Source organism: Macrosteles quadrilineatus, unplaced genomic scaffold, assembly GCF_028750875.1.
Source record: "Macrosteles quadrilineatus isolate MER2022 unplaced genomic scaffold, UCM_ALF_1.0 Scaffold_9__3_contigs__length_116548681, whole genome shotgun sequence".
NCBI lineage: Eukaryota > Metazoa > Arthropoda > Insecta > Hemiptera > Cicadellidae > Macrosteles > Macrosteles quadrilineatus.
In genome coordinates this window covers 103,695,038-103,710,675 of record NW_026542602.1, presented here as the reverse complement: position 1 = coordinate 103,710,675, position 15,638 = coordinate 103,695,038, and the positions used below count along the sequence as shown (strand labels likewise).

General features: G+C 31.6%; 1 protein-coding gene across 1 annotated transcript in view; it reads right to left on the bottom strand.

Moving 5' to 3' along the window:
• LOC129002590 (acetylcholine receptor subunit alpha-like 1) overlaps nt 1-15,638 on the bottom strand; it is a 300,058-nt gene extending 284,420 nt beyond the window's left edge. The window contains exon 1 of the mRNA XM_054430512.1: nt 15,536-15,638. The gene's annotated coding sequence lies outside the window, so the exon portion shown is untranslated. The remainder of the gene's footprint in view (nt 1-15,535) is intronic.

Below are 15,638 nucleotides of genomic sequence, written 5' to 3'. Positions count from 1 at the left end.
TTGTTATCAGTTATCGTTTCGTTAGGCCTCTTCAGTGATAACGAACAGGGGTAACAAATGTAACGTGTTATAACGTGGGTTTGATTATTTAGGTGTTTGAAATGGGCTTTGATTATTATGCAATCATACTTTCGTCACCGAGAAATATTTTACTTCTAGGTGATTTCGTACACTGCTTATGTTGTCCGCAAACATTTTGTTACTTTGGTGCCTGGAGTCATGAACGTTGGCTGGGGCTTTTAATATTGTATTATTTTTCATTTTAGTTTTGTCCTAACATTGATTTGATTTTGTTAAATACAATATACTGCTACTCTACAGACTGTGTTTGTAAGCCCATATCTTATTTTACCTCACAATTAACTAATACTAAAGACATTTGTTGTAAGATAAACGCTTACAACATAATAAGACGCTTGAAATCCATACAAAGATAAAATAAAAATAAATGCAATAGGCTATTTTAGCCTGTGATAAAAGTACGTCAATATATTAAACTAACCAGGTTTTATTGTATAAGTTTATTATAACCAAAGATTAAACTAACCTAATAAATTAATACTTTCTCATCCTTCACTCGTATTTGGGTTAAAATATACACATAGTGGCATCCCCATCTTAAATAATTTACTTTAATACTTTACTTTGAAATGACGACAATACCAATATAGGTATTTTAAGCCAAGACTTAATGGAGATGAGTGTAGGATGAGTGGACCAACCTTTTAGTTTTGAAAGGGACTAAGGCCGCAATATTCCTTAGATACAGATGCTAATTAATAGCCAATACAGCAAAAGGCAACTAAGGGGCCTAAGGGGGTTAATAGGTGAATTCAAGCCACATTTTTGCCTTGTAATGAACGAATAAGTCTAATTATTAGGGTAATAAAAATGGATAATATGTGTGATAAATTAAATGTAAAATGTCTAACCTCCTTGATATAAACATTCTGATAGACGGATGGAAAAAGAGTTTTTTGTTTGATTTCAAAACTATCTACAGACACTAATATTGATATTGTAATGTAGCGATGTAACACTTTCATCAAACCACAACTGAAATACTTAACACACCCTTTTATTGAACATAACCCATAGTTTAATGTTTTAATTTTTAATTTAATGTTTTTTCATAATTTATTTACCACTCTTTTTATGATTAATCTGTTTGATCATTGTATCGGTGGTCCAAAAATAACTCTGGGGGGAGGGGGAGGGCGTTTGATTATGTTGTATCGATTGGTCTAAAAATAACTCATGAGAGGGGGGGCCGAAAAAATAAGTTTGCAGGGGGGCCCGTAAAAGTGTGTTACGCCACTGAGTATTCTAAGCAAATAACTGAATACTATTACATAACTCACAAAATAAACTGCATTTAACTTAAAATGTCGTAACAAACATACCCAATTGATCTTGTATACTGTGTATATTATATTATATTGCCAATTAAAATGGAAACGACACCCAATATAAAGGTAAAGGGAGGTTCTTAAAAGTTCTTAAAGGTAATTAACGTTTTAAGAATTTTAAAACTACATAATGTAAAATAAAATCACGGAATCCCCTCTTAAATGAATTCCCTCCCATAATGTTCTGTATGTTAATAAATTTCCCTTTAATGGACATAAGAACATCTACAACATGTACAACTGTATGTTGCTGTATTTTAAACTGTTATGTAATTGAATGAATACAGAATATAAAATTATCTGTATCTAAATCAATTCCAAAATTAGAAAAAAGCAACAGAATAATAAATCACTATATCAGTTTTACACATAGAACAAGAATGCAAGATTTTCTTACGTTTTCCTCCCACTTGCCAGTCACTAGAGCTATCCAATTTTGGAAAAAAATGCGATGCTTTCACATCATTTAAGCTTAGCAACGAGAGATCAAAACTCTGTAGAATTTTGAAGGATAAATTTCATAATGGCACTGTAATTTTTATATTAAGTTATTTAACTCAATCTTATAGAATATTAAGATTATATTATCCATTATCATTGTAGAAGGTTTTAAACTACACAAATTAATATAAAATCGAGGAATAACTTTCCAGATGAATTTTAACCTATATTGTTCTGTATGTTGGGACATTTCTTTTTTAATGTATTAGCAACAACTAATAATAAATTAATACATTTATTTTTAATTTCTATAGAACCCAATAGTATGCTTAACCAAAGTTGAGCTGTAATTTCGCAGGTTAGAACACCAAAGTTGGGTAACAATTTTCAAGACCAACCACTCCTGCGGCGTTCCGTGGAGATTGGTTCTACATTAGTGATTGTAACCTCACCTTCGGAGCTTATCTGCAACTCTTATCTTACATCATTAAGTCCCTTATTAAGGTTTGCTCTTGAACAATAATACTCTAATGAAGTATACGAGCATGAAGTTAGTTCGTCGTTTATCCTATTGAGTTAGTTCAATGATATTTTTAATGTTGATAGTAAAGTTAACAAAACAGCAATCATAAATCAACTCAATATTTTAAAGTAAAAATTAAACTATTTGTATTTATTTACTGTAAATAATTCGTTTCAATTAAATATCTTTTATATAAACTGTTAATTTCACTTCTGCCAGCCAGTGTGTGTCCTATATGTATGCTGTCGTATTCACCATATCTTGAAGTTTTTTGGTTATGTGCACATGTTCCCTATTTTCATCCGTTTTGTCGACATACGTAGGTTTCTTTGCTCTCCATATACATGATTTAAAATAAAGTAGGAAAATCTGTTTTAAGTGTCTATCAGGATTCCTTAATATTGTAATGACTAAAGTACATTTAAGGCCACCATTGTTAGTGTTATCTTGGGCCCTTTCAACTTAATAAAAGTAAATATGGGTAAATTTCCTCGAATGAATTGAATTTATCGTGGTTGCAGTAGTACCAATCAAAAGTTATAGTATTTTAGAAAATTGTTACCGTTATTTTTCTGTGTTAAAGTTAATACGTCTACATGTGTCAATACTGTTTTGGGTTATTTACCTCCATCAGCTGCAAAATCGGCTTGATAAGAGGTTTTCCTGTATGGATAGGTTTAAGCGCCGTAGACTTGTCAATACATTCGTCGACATGACTTGTCCTGTTATCCGTGGGTGGCAAAGCTTGTTTGTATGTATTCCTATACCAACAGCGGTTGTATCTTAGTGTGCACTATTCATGAGCACCATGTTTGTTCTGATTGGGGTTGTGGACGTGTTCTCGGGCTTTGCCTGTCTTTAGTGTGAGTTATCCATTGTTTGTTTGAAAATATGTAGGCTATATCACCTCAAAGCTATATATTTATTTTCCTAATGTTATATTATGGATATGATTCTCGCTTGGCAGGTGAAGAAACGGTGCGTATCAATCGACCTTATGATGCTTAGCTCTGTGTAAACGAAATTGTTACATACGAACAATTCTTTAGCTTCACCTTAGTTGGTGGGTGCACCACGATAAACATACAGGGTTTAAGTTTCATGTGTATAGTGTATGAGATGAATAATAGACATAGTAAAATACTAGACAAATATTTACCCATTCTCCTTAAAAAGACAAATACTATGGTGAATAACTAAAACTTTAAAGTAAATCAAATATAGTTTATTGAAATGTTTTGTGTGTATTTATGAGAGGTTCCCACTACTAATAAATCCTATATAACACACAACACGAAAGAAAACAAGAAATATGATACTAAACCGGAAAAAGGACTTGCACACCGATCCTGGGAAACTGACTTCCGGTAGTACTATGAACATCCAAATAACACCTTTTCTCATCCATAGTTTTCCTCTAAATGGTTCTACTTTAACCATTACAAGTTTATAGTGATACATTTGTTTTTATTTTATCACATAGCCGAATGGTTAATAGTGAATTTACCTAAAGGATGATAACTAAAAATCTGATAATTTGTGTAATGAGCATATGTAAGATATTGTTATATTATATAAAAAAGAGAATATGAAAATCTAACTGTTGTAGTAACTTAACAAGAAAAAGGTTTAAATAATTGAAATGATTAAGTTACACTGCATTACGCTAAAACTCAATGTGCAACAAATAAAGTAGACAGTTTTAAAACAACTAGCAATTCAACTGTTAATTACAATAAAAATTATTAGTTAAGTGAATGTATAACGAAATATTTTGCATATGCACAAGTCGGTGGATTTAAACCCTTTGATTCGGGTGGTTTAAATATTGCTTCAGAAGGATGAAGGCATATCCACCTAACCCTTACAAGAATAATTGTTTAATGGTTCATTCCGCAGGTACAATGAATTATTTTATAATTGAACTGAAGACCATTAAATTATTTGTTTACGTTTAACCAGTTACAGCTTGAATTACTTTTCAGACGACTTAGTAAGTACCTATATGATTGGTTTGACAGTTTCATAATTCATAATTTCATCATTCAGCTTGATAATTTGTTTCATAGTGAAGCTTTGTATAAAGTCACAATTAAATACAGCAATACACTTAAATATTTAACTTCACTGATTCAAAGTTAAGATTTCTATAACATTAAAAAACAATGGAATGCTCCTTAAGAATATGCAGGATAAACTGCTCTTTGTGGATGACAAAACGTGCTGAATTCAAAATCTAATCTAGCCACTGACTGGTAGTCATATATCATAGAGTATGAGTTTGGAATGAATTTAAAAACCTGGTCACCTATTTATCTGTTAAGGATACTGACCTTTCAATGCTAATTTGCTTTGTCTAGGCCAATTTGAAAAGAATTATAATGCGAACCCAAAACCTAAAGTCTTTCCGTATACCATTTACGTTTTCTTCAATTTATGGTTTAGGCGTATTACCTTAACTTAACCTCTCCCCATAATCACGCCTGTGTAAGTTTCATAATGCTTGTATCAGATCTAATGTGTTTTATCGCCATTTTAGTTTTTTTGTTTTTTGTTGTTGTATTTTTAAACTAACAATAACGTGTTCTTATTGTTATTTGTTATATACTGGGTAAAAAGGAGAATTTACTTCAGTCTTTACTACCGCAAGATATTCCAAGAATGTGCTGAAGTTTTTCACAGTTTTCAGTTAATTGTTTGTACTTGGTTTTTAACCCAGGTAACCCAAACTATGGGCCTTGACTACAAAGTCTTTAAACTAGTTCACTTAAAATAACGAAAGATTGTTTAAACGAATCAGACCCTGTTTTAATAGTAATATTTTTCTGGTATGAAATTATTGTGGCGGTAACAACTGTAGTAGGTTATCAAGCTACAAGTGTTTAATACACAAAAATATGTCAAACCTTTTATGTTAGTGTGTACAAGTTTGAGTAAAAGTTTCGAACCATGTACACTAAAAAATTACTTAAGGAAATATTTTAAAGAGTGCTTTGATGCTTAAACACTATACCAAATTAAGTTCAATTCTATTTTATGGTAGTATAAACATTCATATGTCTCATTTGATGTTATTTGTATAAAGTAGTAGTTATACTCCTTATAGACAGGCAATTACCGTGAGATCTACAGGAGTATGGTGTTATTGAACCAATAGCCCATCTTAGGTGTGATTCTCGATATACAAAACCTTGTGTCACAGTATAATTGAGACGAGTCGTATAAAGTAGCGGTTACAAACCTTATACACAGTGAATACTCCTAACGAGAGATCTACAGGAGTGCCTTGTTATTGAAACAATAGACCATCTCAAGCGCAACGGTCTTCTCTCGTTATACAAAACTGTGTGTCACAGATGTGTCGTACTGTATAGTGTATAGTGTATAGTGAAACACCTCTAGTTAAAACTGCCTTGTTTGATCTAATACTGCATTACCTTACTATAAGTGTATTTTGTTGCGGCGATCGTTATGGCTTATATTTTTAACTGAACGCCTTCTGTAATTCTATGTTTAGGTGCGTAAGCGTTAACATTACTCACTAAGAAGAACACTCAATGCATATTTATCCTGTCGGGAAAAGTGGAGTTGAAAATAATATTGGGAAAACAAATATGGTCTTTTTTGTTGCAATACCAATCAACAAAATACAGTAGTCAACATTATATTAACTTGTCTTATATATTTTACCTACGACTGTATTTTAAAGTAGCTGTTTCAGTTCAGCTTTTAGAATTATAACAGTTTTACATAACATCATTGTTTACTTTCATAGCAGCATAGTTTTACTTAACAAAACGGGTAACGGACCAATGAGGTTCAAGGAATAAGAGAGAAGAAGTAAAATTGTAATAATTCGAACTTCAACTAAATCAGCTTTTCAGGCCAATTTAATTGTTGAGTGGTGCAATTAGTGTTTGGTACAAAGTTTCGTTGCATCACTTTCAGTGACAATGAGAGGTTGTAAAACGAAAACATAACCTCTCTTATAAGTTATGAGTAGTGATTTTTAGTAGTTAAAACACTGTCGTAGGTAAAGTAGTGTACGCAAATTGCGTAAATAGTGTTAACTCGTAGAAGTTTTTTAAGGCACTCGTCAAGACTCATATCTTAAATTTTCTACTTGTGTCGTTAACACTACCTTTACGCATAGTCGCGTAAACTACTATAACTAGATTATGGTATTCTAAAGATCAAATAAATAATACGGCTATATTAACAAAATGATAGTTTATAATCGATGATGTTGATAAAAAACGCAGTGTTAGTCTAGATATCTTTAAAAATACTTCGCTGTGATAAATGTGCCTGCCATAAATAAATTCACGTAACTTACATGATTATAATGAAGAGTAATTACAACTATAGTGCATAATCCCCAGGTATTATTTAGTCAACCATCTCTGTACTTTCTCGTGGGTTGATAACAAACAAAACAAAAACCTAACAATAGGACGCCAACACAGATGAACACTAACCATATCGCCAACCAGAAACGGATGCTGCACACCACTCCTGGTAAACTGACTTCCGGTTAGTCCTCTGCCAACTTTTCAAAGAGAGTTTTCCAACAAACCATTGCGTTCTGTGCTGCTGTTTTATTTTACTCATTTAATGTTTTAAGAATTTGCATAGCTTCTAGGTTTAAACTAGCTAAAGATACCTCTAACACCACAGACTAAAGACTGTTAAACACTACTGTATAGTTCATGTGCGTGGATTCGTGCCGTAAGTTTTACTTACAAACGACGAAAGCAAGGCATTTGCAAATCATTTTGGTCATGTCTGAATACATTTTAAAACATTTACTTAGATCGCTCAGCCACATACTATTTAGTTATGACCATAGATTAAAGGAGTAGTCTATACTCCTATCTATGGTTGTACTACATTCTACTTGCTTCCATGAGCTTAACAAAACATTTCACTCAACCAATTCGTAAAAAACCACTTATCTTTGCCCCCACGCACACTAATGTAACGGTATTTTAGTATCTATAGAAAACTAACGACCTATAACAGATATAAGATGATTTTTATTTCAATACAAACATAGTCAACTTCTGTAATAACCTTTAAAAGATCATATTTATTTTAAAAATAAATATTTTATAAGAAAGTAATTTACTTAAATGAGAATCACAACAAACTATTGATATATCGGTTGTTAGCTTTTCATCACATTGTTCGTCAAATGAGTATTGATAACAGAGTGGTTACATTTTCATTGTGTTTAAGATTAATTTCGTAATTGGAAAATACCGGTGTTTATCTTTTAATAATCTACTTACGGTTGAGTAAATTTAATTTATTTGTAACATTTACTGTAAAATAATTAATTGCCAAATTCCGTTTCACAAATAAATATAATACCGACGATTTACATTCTGTTGTTTTGAACCAAACCATTGTTGGACTGTGTAAAACAGAAGCGTTCACTAGTAGAAAGGTAGTCGGTACTAAGTAGTAATACAATCTTAGTTGAACATTTTACGCACGGCTACCTTAAGATTTTCGGAGAAAGTTTTAATCTAAAGTTCTGAGCTTGGTTGTTAAGGGAGTTAAAATGTCTCTTGAATTGTAGCTCTTAAAATCGATAGCGCATGGAGCTCAAACAAAGTGCGTTCTCTCCTTTTACATGGGCGATTTAAAACAAAACTCAGAGAGTTTAGCGGATAGAATAAACCTTTCGTGAAAACACTGTTGTGTGACGTTGTTTCTAACTAGGTATTTCCCTTTGCTTTACTCATAAAAATAGTTTACATTACATTTTCTAACAAAACTAATTACAAATCATCTCTTCATCAAATATTTTATAAAAAGGTAGTTTCTTCAATGCAATGTTTGGTAACATTATTTAATAACATTATGTAAGGGCCGTAATTGTAAAAGAAAACTAAGTCCATCCATCTGGTTACAGGGGGTTTCGTAATTATTTTACTTAGCATATTTTTGTTTCCTAATCTTGTTGTGTAGCCATCATCGGTCCTGTTAAACTGTTCTTGTAGGTTTGTCTCGTTTTGAGTCATAATAAACGTTCCATCCACGATCACAAGCGTTTCCATGAAATTTTGTAACGCTCCTCTAAGTTCATTTTCCATATTAGCCTACTTTCTGGAAAACAGCCATTTTTAGTTCTCTAAATCATGCGCAAAACCATTGTTTTCGAGAAACTTTAAATAGGGGGAAAAACACGATGCTAAATTTTCGATTCGCTAACCTCAGAATTTGTGTTGTGTTGTTTTCTATTTGAAACACACATTAAGAAAACGCTGCTAATCACACGATTTTTAAGTTATGTTTTTAAACAACAGAAATGTAAACATTTATGACGACTTTGAATAACCTCAAATTATGTGATATGTAACGATTAGAAGGTTATTTCCAGAGTATGAGAAAAAAAAGTTGTTCATCACACAGAGCGAGTGTCTTTTTACGTATTTCCAAGCTCAGCTGCACCTCGCTTGCGTACCAAAAAGAGCTTTCGCTCCTAGTGATCAGCCACTTCAGCTTCTAGCTCTAAATATAATCCTTAATCCTGACACAATTCCTATAAGGAAACGAAACTAGTCGTCACCAAGGTACTATATGAAAGTATTTAAGCCATCGTATGTATTGTTATTTCTCCTTGAAAATCGAAATTGTCTTGAATTGACGCATTGTACGTAATTCTGTACAGTACTTTCAGAAATATCATGGGTGTAAAGAGGGATTGTCCATAGAAAATGAGAGTTAGCTGTCTCGGAATTAGGTACGAGAAGGTCCGGGTTCGATTCCCGGCATACACACAAAGCATTTGGGTTTGGACCGCTTTCCAAAAAACGTTTGTGTCTTCTGTATCTCCTTGGAAAATGCCACATACGTAATGACCTTACATTTTATTTACAAAAACTCCCATGGTATTGAACGGATTAATTTTTGATATACAGAATATTGCCTATTAACATTATAAGAAACCACATTTATAACCATAATCATAATTAGGTTTAAACAAACTTGTAAAACTTTTATGTCATTTTTACAATGTGTATTAAGTTGTTAATTTTTAAAATAAATTTGAATTTATATAAATTTATTTGGATATTCCAATCATAACCACAAATGGAGATTAAGGTCTTATCGTACTGTTATAATCAGTCTTGACAAGGCAATTTGTTATGGGCTCTTGTTACGACAAACATAGTAGTTAAGTTAAACCATGTCCATGAGTATATCCGTAGCCTAGATTATTATTATATGATCCAGCCGTTACAAGTATACCTTAAATTTGCATATAGTACAGGGTGTCCGCAAAAGAACTGAAACATTTTAAAGGTCAATATCGATATCAAATAAAAGTCTATGTTTAATGTTTTTTACATGTATTTCAAGCTAAAATTCTCCTAAAAGCATTGTATAACTTGATATGAGCACCATTGGTGCATTAACATCAATTGTTTATTTGTTGTACATTTTTTAACGACTAATCTGTTGATGTTCCTCGTTTGAACAGGCCTCATTGCGGTTCTGTGTGTAAATTGTTGAACATAAATTAGCTGGTATTATAAGTTAAAATAGACATTTTTATAATGTAGTGCAATTTCAACTCCACATCAAAAGGCCCAGTGCATTATATGGTTTGTGGAATCCTTAAACCTCGTTTCGACGATCGGTGGATTGGCAGGGAAGGGCCCATCCAATGGCCTACTAGGAGTCCATATAAGACTCATCTGGACTTTTCCTTTGGGGGGGGGGGGGGAATAATGACGTATACTCGGTGCAGATTCGGGATCTAAATCACCTCCGACAGAGAATAATCGCATGTGCTGGTGCAACATCCCCTGAAGTACTGACCAAAACCTGGGAAGAGGTCAAATTTCGCTTAGATTTATCCTAGGTCACTAATGGTGCTCATATCGAATGAAACTTGAGAGTTTTAGCACAGACAATATAATACTTTAATGTTTTAGCTTTATATATATATATATAATTAAACATAGTCTCTTTGGTATCAGTATTTGCCTTTAAAATCTTTCTGTTCTTTTGTGGACCCCCTGTATCACTTTTACGAGATACAAATAAAAGTATTTTAAATCCTAAGCTTTAAAGCAATCGGAAAAACATCCCTTGATGTCCGATCGTCAGGAAAATATTCCGCAATGTAATACAGTTAGTTGTTTATAGTGGTTATATAAATTTTATGGTTTTCCAATACTGTAATTGCTATTATGGACAAATAAGGAGACGTCTTTTGTGTATTGTTCTATGTAAAAAAATCATAAAAACATTTTTATCACAGACTTCCTTTAATGTTTTGGTAAAAAAAAAAAAACTGGATAGCAAAACATTTAATGATTTTCTCAATCTTATTTCGGGAATACGATAATATTTTATTAGAAGATTTTCAGTTAACTGGCAGGACATTGTAATACTGTTCCACTCTGCTTCATGAAAACGTCTTAATTGTACACTGAATTCAGGCGACCTACTGTGAAAACTAGATTATGTATTTCAACAGACAAGTCTATTGAAAACTTATTTCCAAAAAAATAGTTTAAATGACATAATTTAGTGTATTTGCTCAAATATTTAGATTTTGTAAAAACTCATGCATTATGAAAATACTACGTTAAAATACCCCCGCCGCAGCAAACCTGCCGTCTAAGCGAATTTCCATTTGGCTGAATTGATTTTCAATCGAGCTATTTAAATAACACTATTAATATATAGATTAGGTTTAACAAGTACCTAGGTTTGCTGCTACAAGGAAACTGATAAAGTTTGTGTTTTAAGTAAAATAATTATTGCTTAGTAGAAAATGAATATATTTGCCAAGTTTGAACAAAAGATATCCATAAACAAGCAAACTACAACATTTTACAATATTCTCCATAAGAATAACATGGGAATTTTAAATTTACAATTTTTTAGTTTTCTCCGTAACCAATAACCGTACAAAAACACTTTGATATACTGAATTGTTTGTTTTTTTAAGCTCTTTAAGAAGGTTTAGAGAAAAATTGGGAAATTTTGTGTTTTGAGGGTCAAAAGTGAGAAAAACCAATTTTTACCTCATAAAACCCCCCATAAAACCCTGTTCCCATGGTCCGATCATGCTGGATCGCGAACTCATTCAAGTTTATCCCGCCTTACACCTTCAAACCAAATTTCATCAAAATCGGATAAAAATTACTCAAGTTATCGTGTTCACGGACACATATATATATAAATCTATATATATATATATATATATATATCTATATATATATATATATACATATATAAAAATTTGAACGAATGGTGTTTTTGGCCTCTGGGGACATCAAAATGAAAAAGTAAATCGGTCCCGGGCCTAAGTCTTACCATGAGACCTACGGTAATAGCTACTTCCCTATAGGGAAATTCGCTAATAGAGTGATTTTGTAAGTTCAACTATAATGAGTTTTTAATTCGTTACAGAATAAAGAAGCAAGATACAATGGAATGGAAAGATATTTTAGTTCTTTAAGGGAGCTAATGGCTGCTGGTCACACAAGCGTTTGTTTACTATCAGACAAACATAAATCTCTAATCCGGATTTATATATATTTGGAAATCAATATATTAGCGGATTTTATGTAATACACCAGAGTGGTGTTACGATGTGGTTGTAGTTTTTCACATAAAATTGAAGTATCTTAAATTTTCTTATCACAATACAAAATTGTATTTATCGTAGCATTTAAAAATGAGTTTCTGTTTCTTTTTGCCATAGTTTCAAACTTATTTTTAAGTAATAAAGTTTCTCATTATTTACATAGACTTATTTTCTACAGGTGGGTGTTTTTAAAATAATGTACTTTGCATAAAAAATGAATGATTAAATACACGTTTTAATGTTTGATGGCTTTTTGTATACAGACTTGTTACGAAGAAACTAAAATAAATAATCGAATATATAATTTAATTTAATAATTATTTGATTGTATATAAATTATTGATACTATTAACAGTTTCATTTTATTTTTAAATCCCTAAAACGTTGAAGTTAATAACCATACAAACGTCTATGATGCCCCAAAGAACATATATGTGTATGGAAACTCTTTTAACGGAAAGATTCCATACTTACTATGTGGAGGAAAGAAAAGTTAATTCCATATTTACAACTTTTAAGATAAATACTTAAGTCCTATCTTAACATGCGGCAAAGCTAGGTTAAAGTTTGAGCAAATTTGTCCTAAGGCGATTCCAAGAATTTGCAGCAGTTCGACCAAGAGTCCAGCTTATTGTCAACTTCGCAGCAGTGCTACAGGCTCCAACTTAGGAGTTAGACCGTTAACTAAGTTTACTTATGTCAGATATTACGATCATGAATACAATAACAAACTATTCGATGAATTTATAATTTAAGTATACGGTAGAGTAACTTCAAATAGTTGTGGCCGTTATTTTAAATAGTTTCTAGTATCTTAACTCCAATGGTGATGCGCGTCCGTAAGCAATTAATTCCGTTTTTTGTGTTCAGTATTTTGCTAAATTTGTTTTGTTTCATTGAATTGAAACATGAAATCATAATCCATACAAGTAAAGATTGAAATTCAGACTGACTATTCACTCGTCCATTATATTTATATTTCGGGTATATGTTTGTGATTATTATTACGTGCCATCATAATAACAGGTGAATCTATCTTTATTGAAATATATTTAGCATTGTATGAAAGTTATGAACACTGATGATGATCGTAGTTCCTTACATTTTTAGGGGTTCTCTTGATCGATCTGGTTTATAATAATTTATAAATATAAAAATTGTTTTCACTACTCAAGCATTACTAAAAAATATTAAAAATTAAAAATAAATACACTAATATTATGCAACAAACCATTTATTAATACAAAATATTGGTTACATTGATAAAAACAATAAAAACCGGAAATAGTAGAATTGATGATGATCATGATAAATAACAATATATCATAATAACTGCAGAACCCAAAACGTAGGCAGAACGAATTCTTATGATTGATCATTTATTAACGCAGCATAAAGGATAAAAAAATATAGGCTAACATATTTAATTGATTAAACGAGATAATTGGCATCAAGAAATACGTAATTTAATTAATGAGGTATATTATCAAACCATAAGCTCATTTAGAATCATTCCCAATATTTGTTTACTTACTTTGATCGGAATATATTTCGCATTATCGTTTAATATATAATCAGGTATTAGTTGTTGATTTAATTCAACGTAACGGAATGACTAGTTAGTTAATAAGACCTCTATAGTAAAAATTAAACATTAATTACTTTCAAAAACGACAGTTAGTTTTTTGTTCGGATAACACTCCATTTTATGAATTAAAATTATAGATAAAAGTTAATATTAGTAGTTAAAATACCAAAAAGAACCAGTAAGTTCAATAAAAACATATTATAATCATTGAATGTAAATAAAAAGTCGGTATTTGTGTGTGTATATGTTAGGTATGTGAAAATTATTATAAATTATATTTTATTATTGTCGTCAATCTTATAAATTATTATAAACACATTTTAAAAACTTTGAATTCGAAACAGTAACCTTGAATATGCAGTTATTGTTTGTTTCCAAAAATATATTAATATGCTTGTAATAATTGTAAGAATATGTATGGTCGACTAATTTACTTTACTCATAATATGAGTAAAATAAAATATGAGTAATTTTATTATATAAGTACAAATTCGTTAAAATTACTTGATTGTAAGGTTTTACAAGGTATAATATTGTTTAAACTGAAAAGTATATAAAACACTATAATAAACGTTTTTTTCTTATTTAGCGTAGGTGATACATTTTTTAAGAAGTGTTAGAACCTTGTACCTACACATACCTGCTTTGATATACTTACTGATGAACATAATTTCACCAGCGTAGAAACCAGACCATTTCATTATTTTAACATTATAATAACTATTCTAAAAATAAATAACATTGGAAGGTTTAAACAGGGTAACCAATGTTCTAAAAGGCCAATTTGTTAAAGTGGCAGTGCAGTATTACCCAATCAGTTCTTAATAAAGCGATTGCACTGACCCAATCATAAATGTAAATTATGTAGGTAATGTTGATAATGAGTAATGTAATCATATTCAGCAACAATATCTGCAACCGCTGTGGATTATAAATTAATTGAATACACTTGATCAACATTTCGTTACTACCTCGCTATTCACCTGTTTCAAATTAAATGTTAGGAATATTATAAGACAGCGTATTTAATGCTATCACACTTTATATAATCAACTATTCTGACTTTTTATTGGGTCTATATACGTCAGTGTGATTGTATACGTATTTTGAAAGGCAACGGTCCAAACCCAGGTCTCGTTACTATCTATGTATTTTCATTATATATGTTGATAAAATGGTTATTACATTATGTTTTAGACAACATGATTGGGTCATCAAAGTCTAAAGTAGTTAGTCTAGTCTAAACTAGTTGTTTCAATAAAAAATTGATAGCACGAATGTAATCAGCTTTTCACCAATATTTTGTTTGAATTGTATATTTTTTAATTAAAACTAGAGTGTGCAACGTACGTATAGATATTAACAGCTGTGTTAAAGTGTATCAGCATTATGTAGTTAGCTCCTAATAACATGAATTGTATGGCTTCATTGCAGAGTTTGTGTGAATTTATCGAACAAGTTCAATAAATGGAAAGTAAACTACAAACCCCGTTGACTTTTTTAATTTTAATAGACCTTTATTAAGTAGATACTTAAATGTATGCAAATGTGGCATACCAAATAAGTAAATAATCTTTATTTTTAAAAGACAACTCAATGTTGAAATTTCAACAAAGCATTTACTACAACAATTGTGTGTTGTGTGTTACACAAAATGTATATCTGATTGAGTAAATGTTTAACAAATTCAAGGGACCTTTATTCAAAAACTGGGACGGGAGTTAAAATAATTAACAAGCATTTAGCCGGATCAATAGCGGGTCACGTTAGCTTCTTTGATCTCCGTTGCACAGCTTCGTTTGACCCTGCATCTCCTACCCGTATATACCAGCATTTAGCTAAATACACACTTTTTACACAGAGAGTCCTAACACTCTGTTCGGCTATGACACTAGGTAGACTAAGGACTCCGCCCAGTCGGCGGGTGGGGCGGAGCCCTACTGACTCTAGGTACTCACGGTAGAGCATGAAGGAGTATAATCATCGCCTGACCGGTGTATGGGACATCCCCGTACTCCAGAAGGACCACGGCAGTGCTGGGTCGCGCGGTTGCAGCTTCAC